The 17914-nt window shown below is 38.8% G+C and overlaps 1 long non-coding RNA gene across 9 annotated transcripts in view; it reads right to left on the reverse strand.

The window, feature by feature from the left end:
• The window catches only part of LOC144681001 (uncharacterized), a 585681-nt gene that overhangs the window by 224697 nt on the left and 343070 nt on the right, over positions 1–17914 (reverse strand). For all 9 annotated transcript variants that reach the window (XR_013576664.1, XR_013576666.1, XR_013576663.1 and 6 more), the window contains exon 5: positions 4048–4176. This is a non-coding gene — a long non-coding RNA (uncharacterized LOC144681001). The remainder of the gene's footprint in view (positions 1–4047; positions 4177–17914) is intronic.

Below are 17914 nucleotides of genomic sequence, written 5' to 3' on the forward strand. Positions count from 1 at the left end.
TTTAAAGTCAGTGAAGTACTTTTTGAAGTGCTGTTATTTTATGAAACATGGCTCAACAAATTCCCACAAACGGCAATGTGACAATGACTAGATAATCTGTTCTTTTGTGATATTGGTTAAAGGATAAACATTGGCCAGGGTCAACTCCCCTGCTCTTCTTCAGAACAATGCTGCAGGATCATTTACATCCACCCGATGCAGGTTAGATAGGGCCTCAATTTAACTTCTCACCTAAGAGCTGGCACCTCCAATAGTGCAATGTTCCCTCAGTATTCCACTGGAGTTTCAGCCTTGAGTTTGGTACTCAAGCCCTATAGAGTGGGACTTGAACCCAGCACCTTGTGAATTAGCGGCAAGTGTGCTACCAACACTCAATATAGAGACAATCTTTCAGGTACACATTCGGCCCAACAGACAAACTGGGCTATTTCTGGATATGAATGATAGAAACAACTATTTCAATACGTACAGTGACACTTTGGGTTAGGCACACTAGCTATTCGCCCCTGGCATCCTGAACTTAAATCCTGCTCATTTTGATGAGGCAAGTGTCTGCTCTCATTGTTAGCTGTAAGGGCCCTAAATGAATTGGTTTTCTGAAGTTTCAACTTAACAGCACAAAATTACCCCCAATGTAACACCATTCTGCAATTTAATTCCAGAGGCCAAACAGTGGCTGATATGGGAATAGAAAAATGTCACACCACGACATTGATGTTTTCTGTGGCGGAATAAAGGGAGCTTTACTCTTCCATTTATGCTACATAACCTGAGAATGCTCGATGTTGACCTTTGGGTGCCTGAAATGAAAAATGTTCCATTCTCCATGACTAACTTCCATCACCTTAAATGAACAGAAATTCCTCAAATAAATTCACAAAAGCTTTATTGTAAATGGTGTGTTTATGCCTCAATTTTGTTGTAAACTGAGGCAGTTTAATAATAACATTTTGTATACGAAGTGTTCAAGAAACCATTCGCAAGTTGTGATTATTATTAGGGACTCTTGCGAAACTAGTATCACTGTTGTGATAGACAATCACAGTATTGTAAAACCCCTGGTACACTCCCTCCGAAAACTACTTTCAGATTTGTAATTACTGTGTTCTCTTCACACATCAACACAAATATTCTGCCTAGAGCTGATATACAACAATTCTTATTACAAATTTACCAGAAGAGGGTTATATTTTCTGATTTCTAAATTGTTTTAGAGACCAGTTATTAGGAATGCAGAACTTTGCATCCAACAGCTATGTTACATCCAAAGGAGGCATAATACGGCTGAGTATTTGAGCATGAAGTGAAGCAGAGTGTTTGAACAGTGATTGTTGTGGGAAACCTTTTCTTGATTTATTCATACAATCTCTGAGGCAACATTTCGGGCCCCATGGAATTGCACTATCACACTTTTTTAAAAATTAATTCATGGGACGTGAGCGTCACTGGCTAGGCAGCATTTATTGCCCATCCCCCTTGTTCAGAGGGCAGTTAAGGGTCAACAACATTGCTGTGGGTCTGGAGTCGCATGTAGGTAAGGATGGCAGATTTTCTTCCCTAAAGGACATTAGTGAACCAGATGGGTTTTTATGACAATCACCTCATTTTTTAATTCCACATTTTTGTTGAATTCAAATTTCACCCGGTCCCCCAGATCGTTACGCTTGATCTCTGGAATACTAGTTCAATAACAGTACGCCACTGCCTCCCATTTCAAGCACATATTTAGCACTTGATCCTTACTGTGAAAAGGAATTTTACAACATTTCTGCCAATTAGCCTTGAGGTAGAAATCCTTGTGTTCAATTCTCTCCACAGCCTTGCCCCATCGCTGCAATATCCTCCCCCTACAGCCCTTCAAATATTTTGCACTTCTCCAATTCTTTCCTCTTGTCCACCACAGTTTCCTTTACCCCCACCCCCACACCACTGGTGGCCACTTCTTCAGCTGCTTAGTCTATAAGCCGTGCAATTCCCTCCCTAAACCTCTCTGTCCTCCTTTAAGATGGGGCTTGATGGCGCCATTTGTCTGTCAATTTTGTATGTTCATATGCACGAGTCACTACTGAAAGAACAGAGGCCCTTTGCTCCACAAGGGTTTGCCCTAAACAACGTCTAAGTTCTACATTAGATGTGCTTGTCAAGAAGACTTTCTGACAATACATCATAGATGAGGGCAAAGAGACCATGATAAATCACCTGAGACCATTATAACAGAAATAACAGACATTTAGCTTAGTGAAGGGCACGGTGTGCGTTCTCAGAATATTTTACTGCTGAAACTGAAATTTCAATTTCGAGCATTCAGCAATAGGACTACAAATTTCCAGTTAAGCTACATGAAAAGATACAGTTAATGAAATCAGCTCGAACACTGTTCATGTAACTTAGCTGAAAGTCTCTTTGTTTCAATAACTGAAAGTTCAAGCGTAGGAGATCTAAATTTCAAATATGAAGTTTGGGTAACTAAGAGATGTTGTGTGAGCTCTATACCTGTTATTTCTAGTGTCATAATGGTCTTAGGAAATTTATCATGTTCAATTTGCTATCCTGAAGGTGGGACCGCACCCAGGAGTTAACTGGTCTGTTCTCACCCGATGCCATCTAATCTGCCGTGGGTTTTCTCCAATAATCCAATTGAACCCAAGGCAGAATAAATGTAACTTCTTTAATTTTCTACTGTTGATCCACAACAACCAATTTTCTTTTTTTATTCGTTCATGGAATGTGGGCTTCGCTGGCTGGGCCAGCATTTATTGCCCCATCCTTAAATGCTCTTGAGAACTGAGTGGCTTGCTTGGCCATTTTGGAAGGCATTTAAGTCACATTGCTGTGGGTCTGGAGTCACATATAGGCTAAACTACATAGGCAGATTTCCTTCCTTAAAAGATGTCAGTGAGCCAGTTGGGTTTTTAAAACAATCAACAGTGGTTTCACGATTAGACTTTTAATTCCAGGTTTTTTATTGAATTCAAATTCACCACCACCTGCCGTGGTGGGATCTGAACCCCAATCCCCAGAGCATTACCCTGGGTTTCTGGAGTATTAGTCCAGTGACAATACCACTATGTCACTGCCTTTTATTGACCAAACAGAAAAGAGCGGTTCATCATTTATCAGAGATTATAAGACATGGTCTCTAGTGAGTCACATTGTTGAGGTTTTCAGGATAAAGTATTATTCTCACGCACTGAAATATTTGGCCCTTGCTCTACAGAAATGAATTTGCATGGGAAATGTACTTGCAAAGCCAACACATGGGCACTTCTGAAATCTCTGGTTAACAGTTTACCTCGACAGCACCTTGACTGCAGTCAATATTTATCACAACAACCAACTACAATCTTGCAATGGAACATTACACATGGCAGGAATTGGCCCCAGGGCCATCACATGTCAGATGCTAGTTCTGCTCCATTTCCCCTTAATTAACAGCCGTGGACAGTAGTGTTTGGGCAGTGATGTAAGCTGGCAACTGAACTGATATCCTGACTTCACAAGATACAGGCTGTACATGAAATGAGTAAAAACAAATGGTTTCTATGTCACCAATAACTTTCTCATTTTCTTTCAATTTCAATTTGGGTCATGTACTATTTTGAATAATTTACTCTATAAAGTATAATTTTTCGATAAAAAAAACTTGCTGATTGAATCACTTCAGTGGGAAACAAATAGTTGGGTGAGGAAGCTCCAAGCTGTCACTTCAACCAGTTACTAATGACAAGTAACCAAGGTGGAACCTGAATACACTTGAGTCAGTGAGGCAGCTGTTATTTGCATAACTAGTGCTCAAGGAGTCTAATCATCACAGCTGGATCTACATTGTGCTGGTCACTGAGGTCAAAATGTTGCAAGAGGGAGAAGTTCTGAAAAATAATTATTTCCACAGGAGTGAAGGCTGTAAATTTTTAAAAAAATGTATTTTTGCCCTGCAGTGTAATTCAATAATCCATCTGCAATTATCAAATTTTAAAAATCAGCTCTGAAAGTGACCTTTTGGATGGTCAAGACGGTTGTGCAGAATAAAGAAAGGTCACCACTCACATTCACAGTGCAGACTTGTTGCTGGACTACCAAGGTTTCTGGATTAACAGTTCACCACTGTACAGAAGTACAGTACATCATGTTCGGTAAACAGTACGATTCTGCTTCCTGTTTCAGCTTTCAGTAATTCTGAAACATAAACAAAAGGCGAAAAAACTGACCAACAGATCATCTAAAAAAAGCCAGGGGTAATTATTTTAAGCAGTGACAGATATCATAATTCACACAGTGGCACAAAAGATTTGACATTTGGAAACCAAGGGCACTGTTTCAGCAAAAAAAAAAGTTTACAAATTTTGATTTCTTTTGAAGTTTTTGGAATGAGTTGTTGTGATCAAGATGGAAACTTGCTTAATTATCATCGGATTGAATTTGAGAAGATTTCTTTTATATTGGGCTTGGTCATTTAATGAAAGAAAAATGGATTTTTAAAATACCCTTTTCTATCAGTGACTTCAATATTTAGATGCTAAAATTGACTTTAAAAAAAAAGTACAAAACATACGTTTTGAAACAATTCAAAAAGATAATTGGACATATTAATATGACAAACAATAAGACCTTTTAGCTCAATGTTAATCTAGATCATCAATGAATTGACATCCTTGCTGCTGTGGGACCTATTGAGTGTTTATGAAGTGTACAGAGAATTGAGGTAGGTTGAAGTGATAAAAATTTATTCCAGATGCAGATTCTGACCCAAAGTATTTTGTAGTGCTTTCTCTCTCTCTATATATACATATATGATAGTCTGCTGCTTCAGATATTAGACTTGTCAACCTCATACAGGAAGCAACACCACCAATAATCTTTTTGAATCCCTCCTACAGTATCTTGCACTCCGTTAAATAAAAAAAAATACATTTTGGAAATGCACAACTACAGGTTTTTCAATTAAATTTATATTTTGTTTTCCGTTCTAAACAAATTTAGGTTGAGCTTTGGTTTATATGTCAAATTGACAAGGAAATAACAGAATCAGCTGACAAACCACGATCAAAGAAAACAACTTGCGTCAGAAATCATCTGTAGCGCAGAGTTTTTAAACCCAGTAGTTGTACAAAATACGTACTTATAAAAACCTTCAGGACTAACCACTATTAAATGTGTGTGCGTGTGTGTCTGTGTGTGTGTGTTTTGTACTCAAACAGCTATGCTGGTTTAGTAGCTGAAACTACCTACACACATCATCAGTGATATTTTCCACTTTTCTGCAATTCGTTTCAGTGTAGGAGCAGCAACTTACATGTGGTTTTCTCTGTCGGGAACGAAAATGACTGAGCTAAATCATACTAAATGCTAGCAGTGGAAAATAAAACCCAGAAAATGCCAACAAGGGCACCACTTGGACCTAAAATAAATCATTAGCTTAATACGCAGATTAGTGAAAACTTCTTCTGAACTGCCTTTTATTTTTTTTGTTATTTTAAAAAAAAGAGCATTTGCACGTTAAAAAAAAACTCAAATCTATTTTACAGAGTCATTGCAACTAAGTCATCAAGATTTTTTAGGCTATTTCTTCAGTTGAAAATAAATTGTAAAATCACAAACTATAGGTTAATTGGGAAGCAATTCGAAGGCTGTGTCAAAGAACGGGTGTGTGTTCATTAACAATTATTTACTATGAAAAAAGAACACAATGTCTCATTTTTTGGACAGTTAGCCAGACAAAATAACCACAATAATTATTTTTTGCTCTAGAGGAGGAGGGTGACTTTTAGAGACCGTCACTGAAGTAAGTTCAGTTCGTGAGATTTTCCTCACGATGTTTAGTGTAGGTTGTGAAACAAAACCATACCTATCAAAATTTCCCTGTGGCTGATTACAAAAAATAATCAGCAAAGCCATCAAGTTTCAGTTTGACTTATTTATATATTTATTTATAAAAAACACAAAGATTAGATAAAGTAGAACAAGATCATACTTATGCCCCACATTTTAATTGCTACATTGCAGCATCTTGCATCCTAAAATGTCAAATGTCAACTTATCCCAAGATAGGAATTTATTTGCACTGTGCAATCCATTTTAAAATTCGTTTTGATTAAGTCTGCATTCCTGTGCATCAACTCACAGTGCTGCTTTTAATATTGAAGTGCTTAATATCTACTGATTTTTAAAACTGCAGAAAATTAATATTCAGTTAAATGCTACTGATATGTGCTTTCCTTTTGTGTAACTCATTTCCCAAACACAAAACACACACAAAAAAGATTTTGGTGGTCTTCTATATTTTAATTTGCTATTTTCTAAATGTTTTTGTATGCTTGACTTTGTTATCAGTTCTGTTTATCAGTACTTGTGGCCAAATCTTATGCTTTGTAGGGAGCCTTTTTTTTTGTTCCTATTCAGATAGTTACAAAACAATGCATAGAATTATTACTATGCACTTCATGTGAGCCATTTACAATGTATTCTGAACAACCTGGCCCTGTGTTTGGCTGCCCATTGCCACATCTTTTTAAAAATAAACTATTTCTTAACCAACAATTTACAAAAGTCCACCCCTTACAGCATCAGTCTGTGACAGCATATTAGATATTGTCCATTATCAACAAAGAAAACAAATTGATGAGTGACACACTGGTCTTCACAGAAGCTACAACAGAAATTATTTCTGCATTTAAAAATGTTCTGTATCAACATTCTGCAGAAGCTGCAGCAACATTTACAGCACATACGCCCACAGTTACACAGATAATCATGCATGTCAAATTTGGCTTGTGTATATCATTCATCTAATTGAAATTGGTTCCTGCGCACTTTGGACTTGCACGCTCAAATTGTTACTGCAACAATTAATTCCAATCTTTTTTGATTTTTTTCACTTTATATTATATTAAAGAGTAGCAGAGTACGGTAAAGCTGCCACAGTGTCCCGAATTCAAATTGTGGTTAGAGATGTCAATACCTTACTACACATATAGAATGTTGAAACTGCTGAAAATATATTTCCACCTTTTTTTTCTCAGTTTAATGTAGCGAATGTGCCCACACAGTGCATGAATGAACCAGAGTTTAGAGACATGACACATTGTGAAACTACTGAGTAAATGGCTTCTATTCTTGATTATATTACTGCACTCAGAATATCAAATATACCTGTTCCTCAAAAGCCCGATACCCCAAAATGTGGGCTACTGTGGACACAAAAAAATAGGTTCCACATCTTTAAAAAGGCAACTGTAGCAATTTTTAAAAATATAATCGATAGTGCTGCACATCAATTAAAACAGACAGCCAGATCTATAGAAGCTGCTATCTTTATGCACACTGTACATATAAAGACTTCAAAAATTGCTTATATTGTAATTAAGTCTTTATACTGATGCCAAGAAAAAACCCTACCACGCAATTTGCATTTTAAACAGATTAGGGTAAAACAGTCGTCATTTGTAGCCAGTAAGAAATTACAATTGAGCACAGTAGAGCTAAATTGATTTGGCAGCCAGACTTGTTCATTTGGCTAGCCAGGCTGAAAAATGCCGTGTGAAACTACCAATAAGCACAAGAATAGTCATTCCTTTGCCTTATAACAATACTATGGACGTGGCACAATAGTACAAGGCTTAAAATACAGTAAGGTACATCCACTGCATCGACCCAATATAACACATTGATAGTTCACTTTTTACAATCAGCTGGCTGTTTGTTGAAAATAATTTCAAACATTAACCTACAACTTATCTCTACATGAGAAAACCCAACACATAAATTGTTTGAATCAAACCAACTGTGAGAAGCAATGTTATGTTTATGAATTCATCGGCATTCTAATCCAGAAAAGAACATGTAACAAGTAGTGGTCTGACATCTAAGCAAAAGGAACATTTATTGCAGCCAAATCTTTAAATTTCTCAGTGAATTGGAAGAACTGTTACAAGAGGTATATTGTAATGGTTCACTATTACTGAGGAAACCTTAAAAAAAAATGTATGCCTTGTATTGGGCTGTGGTCGATTAAGTTAATAGAGGGTGTGGACGTGATCTTGTTTTTACTAAAACAGGCACTCATCTGTGGGTATTTGTTTTCTAGATGAGCCTTACCTTCCATCACACAAGAGAAAAACAAGTAAAATATTTAACACAAGGCATATGTATATGTGAAGGAATGAACAGGAAACTTTATTTTAAAAATAGATGGAAAGTTCAAATTTCAGGCCTCTCATTGCTGATGACACTATAATATAACAAAGCTTGCAAAACTGTTATCATAATATCCACTATTTTGATTAAAATACATAATTCCACAGAGTCAGGCAAATACTTGCAATCTGTTAAGAGTAAAATATATTGAGGACAGGGTTCTTCTTTCTTAAAAAAAAGAGGCCCATTAAATTGTGCCAATCTCAACTACAGATGTTTGGTTTTGTTAAATGCTGCTGACATTTCTTTTAAATTGAAATACTGTCTGATTTAATTGTAGGTGTTTGTAGGCGGATAAATTAACAGAAATATGTCAGCATTTAAATAAAATGAAAGGGCTGCAGAAAACTGACAAAAGGAGGAAAGATGCAAGGGGAAAAGAAAAATCATGTGTGTGGAAAAACTGACCAAAAGGCAGTAAGTTATCAATGGGAACTGCATTTTAAGCCAATCCCAGCTTGGTTACATCTTTAAGGGTTTAGAAAACAAAATAATTTTTAAAAAATTGTTCAATCATTGCACCCACTTGACAGAAGTTTCAGAAAATGTGACGAGCAGATCAGGTTGAAGATGTTTTCGCACTTTTACCGAGCCCACACATCATGAATTTATGAAACTTTTAAGCCTCTGTGCGATGCAGTTAATATGACATGAAACAGTTTCGCAATGACAATAATTAGGTCATTGTTGTTGGGTGTTTTTCCAAATTGATTTCACGTTAAAATGCCATGGCATTTCCTTGTTTTAGTTTCTGTGATGCCATGGTTTTGAAACGCATGTGGTTGCAAGGTTTTAAATTACAGGTAGCCTCCAGGCTCCTATCAATAATTAAACTTGCTCATATCTTGAGACCAATTGCAGTTTCAATAAAAAGGGGGCAATTTGTAGGTTTTTAATTACCCTGCAAAAGCAAATCCCTCCCCTACTATCCCCCCCTTCAGTAAAGGATGGAATAATGCTAGTAGTCACTGAATACACAATGAAAAATAAATTCAGCCTCACTGCACTGGGGTTAGTAAGTCCCCTGTTAAGCAGGCTGGTAGAAGGACCACTTTTGCTCATGGTAAAGCGGAATTCTTCTTGTCAAAATATTAACAGTTCTGGACCCAGCAAAACTTTGCTCTTTGATTTTGCAAACTGAGTGGTATCAGTAAAAATAAAACAAACTTACTTAGTAATTTTATTTTCTTGAAGAAAAGTGCTGAAATTTTGAGTTTTTGTATTTGTAAAAATTGCAAGAATAAAGGAAGTATAGGCTAAAGGACAAGGCAATGTTTCCTTATCACCACTGTTCTCAGAATAAAATAAAATTCCTAACCACATAATTTATGCAGTACAGAAAAAAACAAAAGAAAAACAGATAAATCTTTGGTTATGAATCATAATAAGTGATATCGAATAGTAGAAATTATTTTACTGATAAAAGGTGTTGGAGGCTGTACTTGAATTGTCGTTAATTCAGTTGTCAGCTTTCAGTAGCAATGACCTTTCAAAGGATACTTAATACTGGTCTCTGTAGCTCCCATTTGTAAAAAAGGCAAATCAACATTATCTTTCATCTATTTCAGTTTCATAGTAACAACTTAAAATGTATGCAAAATCAAAATGAGGAATTATGATTCAAAGAATGCTACCCTTGTCATCTTTGGTTTTCTGCTTGGTTTCCTTTGCAGTCAGAATCCAGTTAAATTAGATTTAAATTTCAACTTGGTTGGGGCGGGGGTGGGGGGGGTTTGGGTGAGGGTTTTATTTGGGGAATGGGCTGCTAGAGAGAAGTTTAAAATATACTAAGCAAAAGTGCTGCAGAAATATCCACATATGTCATATTGCTGAAGCTAGTCCATAATAAATAAGCCATTTTAACATATGTATATTTATATATGTACATCTGATTTGTATTGTAAATTATATTTCTACAAAAAATATTAGTAATCAGATTTATAAGTACAATCTAGGAGGAGGAAAGGCCATTCAGCCTTGAATCTCAGCTGGCTTAACATGTTAACATCCAAATACATTTTGAACCCCATAATTGTCTTTGTCTCTAATGCCCTTGCCTGGTAGATTATTCCATACAATTATCACCCTTTATGTGATAGAGTTCCTTCCTAATATCAGTTTTAAACTTACTGAGTTCACAAAAAAATTGTTTCAGAATTCCACCTCAGTACAGTCCCTGACAGGAACATCTTCATCAATTCCTGTAATCACTCTTGCCACTTCCCAGAGATTGTACTAGGTTTGTTTAGTGAGTCGGTACGCAAATTTTTCGTAAAGCATAAGAAATTTACCATGCACTGCAGTGAATAACACACAAATGCCATGCAGTAGACAAGTAGAGCTATTCCTGCAATTTGTTATCTACCACAAAATACAATATTCTGCAATATAAATGACTCTGTAAAGGTCATATATCACAAGGTGAGTTTATATCGCAGCAAATGCTGTCCTGTCAGCCACAATTGAAGGCAAGCAAATGTTACAGTATTTTATTTTTGAGTTCTTGTGTGGTTATTTGTGACTCACTGCATAATGTCTGATAACCTTTATTCATTTGGTAGCCACTTGTTTGCAGCTTTCTTTTGAAAAAAAAAACTAAAAACAAAAAATGTAAAATTCTGGTTATGTTTATATAAAACGTGTCTGTTGCAAGGTGGTTTCAAATACATATGACGTAACTAATCTACCATCAAATATGAAAAACAGGATAGGAATAAAAAAAATGCATGCACACCATAATTATAGTTAATAGGTGTCAAACAGTGGTACATACCATACACCGTAAAAGGCAAATATTTTTTGCATGGAATCATCTTCACAGTTGCAGAAATTAAAATGTTTTACATTATGTTCATAACCTTTCTCCACAGTGGACATGCAATGAATGAACACAAATCAAAAGTTATAGGAAAACTGTTTGCTTCTTGGAAGTTTTCTTCCTCCTTATGAAATTATCAATTCCTTCCTCAGGTGCAAGTGCAGACAATGCAGTGCATTTGCAGATGTGTGACAGGTATACCTGGTCAAGTGGCCATTACTCATGTGGAGGGGGTCAGTGTTGGCGAGGCTGGCTCAGCCAAGCCTGGTACGGTTCCCAGTCAGCGGTCTCACAGCTGGGGACCCAAATAATTGTGTCACTCCCTAAGGTAAGGGCACTGGGCTTGGCTACAGTCAAGAGCCAATCCAGGCTGATCTGTGACACCGCCTCACAGTTGGTTCACAGTGACATTGTGGGGACCTGACAGCCGGCAGCTCAGATCCTTCATCTCAGTCACCGTTTGCCTGGGCAAAACCACAGGAGAAGCAAAACTGAGAGAAAATGTAATCAAAATTTGGTTTAAAATGAAAAGGAAGCTACAACCTGCACTTATCAGAAGAAGCTTAATGCTTTGCACGCATCTATCCCAATGATAAAATAGAAAGATCCAAATGAACAGTTAGGCGATGTTCAACTTCATATATTGTGAATTGTTATGATCTAAAATGCACTGCCTGAAAGAATGGTGGAAGTGGATTCAGTAGTAACTTTCTAAAGGGAAGTGGATAAATACTTGAAAAGGTCTCTGCGAGAGAGCAGGAAAGTGGGACTAATTGGACAACACAAGCGTTATAGTTAAATGGTCTCCTATGCTGTATGATTCTATCATGCTATGTAAATTCTTCTACCTTTCAGCAAACAAGACAAATGCTTTTTAGAAGCTGTTGTGAGTTTATTTAAGACAAGGTACGACTTAACGATTTTCAATATCTTAAGAAGGTCCAATGGGCAGGAAAACCATTCACCAGAAAATGCAGCTATGAGTGACGGTTCGGGGAAAACATTTTCCACATTCCAAAATCTTCACCTAGTTTTGGTCAACAAATTGTGATCTATATTCTAAAAGAGAACACAAAAAAAAAAAAATTCATCCAAGGGGGAGGGGTGGTGGTAGTAGCAAAGGGAAAAATAAGTGTACGCTGCCTCTTTGCTATTGCGTTTATTCAGATAGATACTTAGCTCCATCTGGCTGACAAACGCAACAGGCAAACCTGAATGACACATCCTATCGCTGACACATCATATTGCTGATATTTAATTGTTGATTTAGAACAACACAATTGTTTAAACACCATGAGTACAGAAATTTGCAGTTGCACTGGACTTAAAAAATGTGCTGGTTGTGGTGAATTATAAACTTTTGCATCCTTTTTGGGTGTGTTGATCTTAAGATGCTCGGTAAATTTAATGCCAAAACTCATTCTCTTATAAGATAATTGATGAAGGAACAACCAAAGCAACTCTTCCTAGAAACAACCACTTTCCAAGTCAAGACAACAACAAGCATTCGTATTGCACCCTTATCATAGGAAAATGTCCCAAAAGATTTGACTGAGGAGTAACCAGGCAAAAACCGACACTGAGCCACAAAAGGACATATTAGGACGGGTAGCTAAACCCTTGATAATACAGGTAGGCTTTAAGCAGCATCTTAAAGGGAGCGAGTGAAGTGACATGGGGAAGAGGTTGGGGGGAGGAAATTCCAAAGCTTGAGGCCTAGACAGCTGAAGGCATGGCTGCGAATGGTGGATCAATGCAAGTTGGGGATGCACAAGAGGCCAATGTTGGAGGAACACAGAGTTGGAGGGACACTTTTTTTTTGCAGAATTGTAGGGCTGGGGAGGGGCGATGCCCTGGGGAGATTTGAACACCAGGGCGAGACCGTGCACATTTGCAGATGTGTGACAAGTAAATGGACAGTTGTTCATGAGGAAGTCGCAGTATGAGGAAGCATTGTAGATGAAGTCAGAGGACCACATCACAATACATTAGTTCTGAGAATTGAGTGGCTGAAAAAGGTATTCACATGGCCATGACACAAGTTCACACCGAGTTGTGTAAAGTGCCTTGGTCTCCTGGAAAATCTCTTCCTGGAGGTCGGAATATAACTGTATGAAGGACAAAAACAAAAAGCTAAAAGCTACTGCGGATGCTGGAAATCCAAAACAAAACAAAAACTAAAACCTTTAGTCTTTCCACCCCACCCCCACTAGAGCTGTACTTTGAATATCCTGTTTTCCATTCTTAATTAGCACTTTTCTCAGACAAAGACCAGCACCTTCAACACCTCTTTGACCCTTTTGTCTCTGACATCTTTTGATTATTATCTGCTCACACCACACCCTCAATGTGTCTCTTCCCCCCCCCCCCCACCCACCTTAAACCAATTTATATTTCTCCCTCGTTGAAACTATGCTGCAGTTCTGCCGAAGGGCCATGAAGGCTCGAAACGTTGACTGATTTCTTCTCCGCCGATGCTGCCAGACTTGCTGAGTTTTTCCAGGTAATTCTGTTTTTGTTTTGTTTTGTATGAAGGACAATGTAGGGCAATCAAGAAGCCAGAAAAATGTATCCATTATACTGGGGATCTCTCCATAAGAGTAACTATTTAAAATTAGTTTAGTGGCAGAACATTCCAGTATCTTTTTTTAAGTAAAATATTATACCCATTGGCGGATAAGATCAACTATGTTGAGACCATCATGTGAGCTCCTAGTGACATGACAAGAAGATGGGATGTTCACATTGGAAGTGGAGGGTTAAAGCTTTGAGTCTCTCTGTAATGCAGACTTGGTGCATTCCATAAAAAGCTTGTTGCAGAAAAGGCAGCATTTAATACCAAAACATAGCAAACCATAAGACGTATCAATATGCAATGCAATTTTAGCTTTTGAGATTGCAGTTATTGTCCTCGTCTCACTCGTACTACCACCAAGGAACACTGTCAGCAATGGGGTCAATGGTCTCAGAGCGATCTTAAGGGTTCATAGGTCAACATCATTAAACCACTGCTCACCATACTTTCCATTCAGAACTGCACACCTAACCGGGTTAATTTGAAACTGTATGAAATGGGTGTTAAGTTTTGCACACTTAGGTCCTACTTATTAACATATTCCTACCATTCATTTATATTCACTTTCCATAGGCATTACCATCTTAGTGCCAGTCTTAAACACTGGGGAAAGACTCAACAGGGAAAGGGGAGTTTAGTACTGTCTTTTCATGGTGCAAGTGTATTGTCAGTTACTTGCTGATTTTTCTTTGCAGTTTGGACATCAAGCCTCCTTTTCAAAGTATCGTACTGGAGATGGAAAAAAGGGAAGTATAAATGCAAAACACTTTTTCTCGGTGCTCGAGGCCAAACATGCGCACACGCTTCATGTAACGAGTAACTAAAATATGAAGTTTGAACACTAAGAAGGCAATCTTTTGTCAGAAGGGAGGTGTCTTTCTGATTTCAGATCAATTTCTAATCTGAAAATCTGTCTGCAAATCTTGACAACAGCACTGTTGTAAATTAAGCAGCACCACCAACTGATACAACGAGGAAAGCGAGAACATTGAAAATAGCACTTTTGTGCATTTCTGTTGAAGAAGTAGTAGGCAGTGTAACGGCACACTGGCATTTCTGCATCTATAACACCGAGTAATCAAAAATAATTCCCCCCTGCTCCTCCCCACCACCTCTGCTTTTTAATATCTCCTTCGTCCTAGCAAACAGTTCAGTTTAGGACCTACTGGAAGTTTACTTGAAGTGCTCATGATTTTTTTTCTTCCTCTCATGAAGCTTTCTCCCACAGAGATTTAAGTAACCAGCTATTATGGATAGAGAAGAAACCTAGGCCTCAGTCAAAAAGCCAACTAGAACCGGTCAGCATTCAAGTTATTTTTAATTGTAAATAAGAAAAGATTTCATGTAGTGCCTCTTGTGCAGAGTTACATTTCTCAAATAAATGCTAATTTAATGGCTACTATTTACATTTGTTCTATCCATTTACTTCAGTATAATAAGCATAAATTAAACTCCACTATATCACAGTTCATCATCTACAATCCTGTTACAATATTCTGATGTATCCTATAATCCAAATGTTGCCAAATCAAAACATTTCCCCTTTCTATGGGCTAGGTTTTATGGGGTACCATGGAGCCTGCCCATGATCCCCCCACCTCGGCTGCCTCACAGCAATTTAACGCTGATTGCTTTAAGGTGACACTTTCGCCTCTTTTTCTGGAGGAAATCCCGCCTTACAGAGCTGCTGGCAAATCGGGCTACACTGTGGATGTACCTACACCACATGGGCTGCAGCGGTTCAAGAAGGCAGCTCACCACCGTCTTCTCAAGGGCAACTAGGGATGGGGCAATAAATGCTGGCCCAGCCAGCGAAGCCCACATCCCGTGAATGAATAACAAAAAAAATCGCAGCAGGGCCACCCCCAGCCACAGCTGGGACTACAATGCTCATGAGCCCAGACTGATCGATATGGAATCAGCACCAGCACAATAGAAATGACCAGGTTGCTTCCTTTCCTGCAGTATTTTTAAGATTCTGTGAATTCCTTTGTTTTGAAAGTTCACATTTCTCCCCAATTGTCTCCCCTCATCTCCTGAAAGTGTGACTCGGAAAGCATGATGCTAGAAAGTGTGACCTGAGAGTGCGGCCCTGTTTGACTATCAATAGCTGGGCACACCAATCTGTATCCTCACGGGTTCACTTGCAGCAGGAATTGCTGAGTAGCTAATCGGCAGGAGGAATTGTCACCAGTGCTTTCTCTTCCTAATCAAGGGGTGTGACGGCCAACTGCAAATGGCGGTGGCGTAGTGGTATTGTCAGTGGACCCAGCGTAGTGCTCGGAGGAACCGGAGTTTGGATCCCGCCACTGCAGATGGTGAAATTTTAATTCAATAAAAATCTGGAATTAGAAGTCTGACAATGACCGTGAATCGATTGCCACAAAAACCCATCTGGTTCACTAATGCCCTTTAGGGAAGGAAATCTGCCATCCTTACCTGGTCTGGCCTACATGTGACTCCAGACCCACAGCAATGTGGTTGACTCTTAAAATGCCCTCTGAACAAGGGCAATTAGGGGTGGGCAATAAATGCTGGCCTAGCCAGTGATGCCCACATCCCATGAATGAATAAAAAAATATCACTTGGATCGGCAAAAACCTATTCTCTGGGTCACTGAAAGAGCCCAACTAAATCAATTAATGGGTAAAATATATACTTTTTAAAAAGTCAGCCTTAAAAGAAGGCAACTGAGGTGTTAGCACGTAGAATTTTTAAAAATAACAGAACTTGCATTATATCGCCTCCTCCTTGTGCCATGCCCTAAGACATCATTGGCAACCATGGACTTCCTTTGGATTGGTCAATGGTTATGCTTGGAAAATTATGTCGGTGGTTTGCTGTTGCCCTCTGCAGTGTGGCTGACCAGAAAACTCTCCTATTCTCACCGCCTGCCATCAGGATTACTGGGAGGATTTGCAGGCTGATAATCAACTTGTTTGGCCACGTTATGAACACACCTTCCAAGGCCATCAAGTCCTGAAGTGGGACTTGAACGTAGAGCCTCTGGGCCAGAGGTAGGGCCACTAACACTGCGCCTGTGCCAAAAAAATCTAGGAGTATATAATGGTAAACAATGTAGAGAAGGTAAATCTAGATCACTTCGTCAAGCTGAACCATTACAATAGGGCAAGGGAAACTGGGCCAAATTGACAAAAAGGAAAATGTAGACCAGATTTGGAGGAGTTGTTCTTCATACATCAGAAACAACTTGCATGTATATGACTTTGAAAGTGTCCCAAACAGCATGTGAAGCAGACTTCCAAACTGGGTGGTAGAAATAAAAATCTTGGAGTCATTCCATTAAAAACAGTGAGAAGTGGTATTGCTGCAGCGGTAGGTTTGTAGGCTTCTTCTGTTGAGAAGTGGGGCAATCCTTGTATGCTTACACTAACGGTTATATGCTAGAATAGGGCAAATAGTATAGGACTGACCTCTCACGCTACTGCAGTACGCACATCACCAGGTAGCTGTGTGATGACCAGAATGGTACAGGTTTGAATTTTAAGCAGATTTTACATAATTTACCAACCACCACTATCAGAATGAACTACTGCAATATGCCCCCATATGGCAAGCCAGTCAGATTTCCTAATGATTCTCTGCCTAGGAAATTCAACCAAAATAACAAAAACGGGAACAAAATGAGTACATTTCACCTAGCCCGTCCATTGGAAAACTGACAGATTGAAGCCAATGAGAATTATCATTGCAGCTGGTCCTGAGTGTTTCTCGCCCAGCGAGTGGGGTTGAAATTGCCCCTGTCATCTCAATTTAGAGTCTCTTAAAAAAGTCACCTACTGGTAAAGGCAAACAAAAATCATCAGGCACTAGCTTTCTGCAAATAACATTATAAATAAACGTTCGTTTACTTATCCACGTTTATTTTCTTCACCTTCTGATATTCCAGCGTCATCAGCACCGGAGCTTAGCAGATGCAGACAACTCGCAGTGGTTTAACTGCTCTCCAAAGGAGTACACAGGCTATCCAAACTAATCCACAAAGGTCAAGCCTGCCCTTACCAGGCCTAGCCTTCAGGTTTCACATGCCAAGGCTTCCAGATCCCACTTGAGTGGAGGCGGCTTACGATTTAAATGGCCGGCTGCCTCCGTAAAATGCGCACCTGCGAACTGGCCCCCATTCCTGCCCCCGTAAAAACGGGAATTGCCGAGGTCAGGATGGGGGGGGAGGGGGGGGAGGGTGGGGGCTTACAAGTATCGGCCCCTTCTGCCACGATGGAGGGGCTGTCCGGCATGCCGAAAATCGGGGCCTAAAAGTTGATTTTGAATTTGCTTCCTGCCTCATAGCCCTCGGTAAGTGCCCTCTC

Source organism: Cetorhinus maximus, chromosome 5, assembly GCF_964194155.1.
Source record: "Cetorhinus maximus chromosome 5, sCetMax3.hap1.1, whole genome shotgun sequence".
Taxonomy (NCBI): Eukaryota; Metazoa; Chordata; class Chondrichthyes; order Lamniformes; family Cetorhinidae; genus Cetorhinus; species Cetorhinus maximus.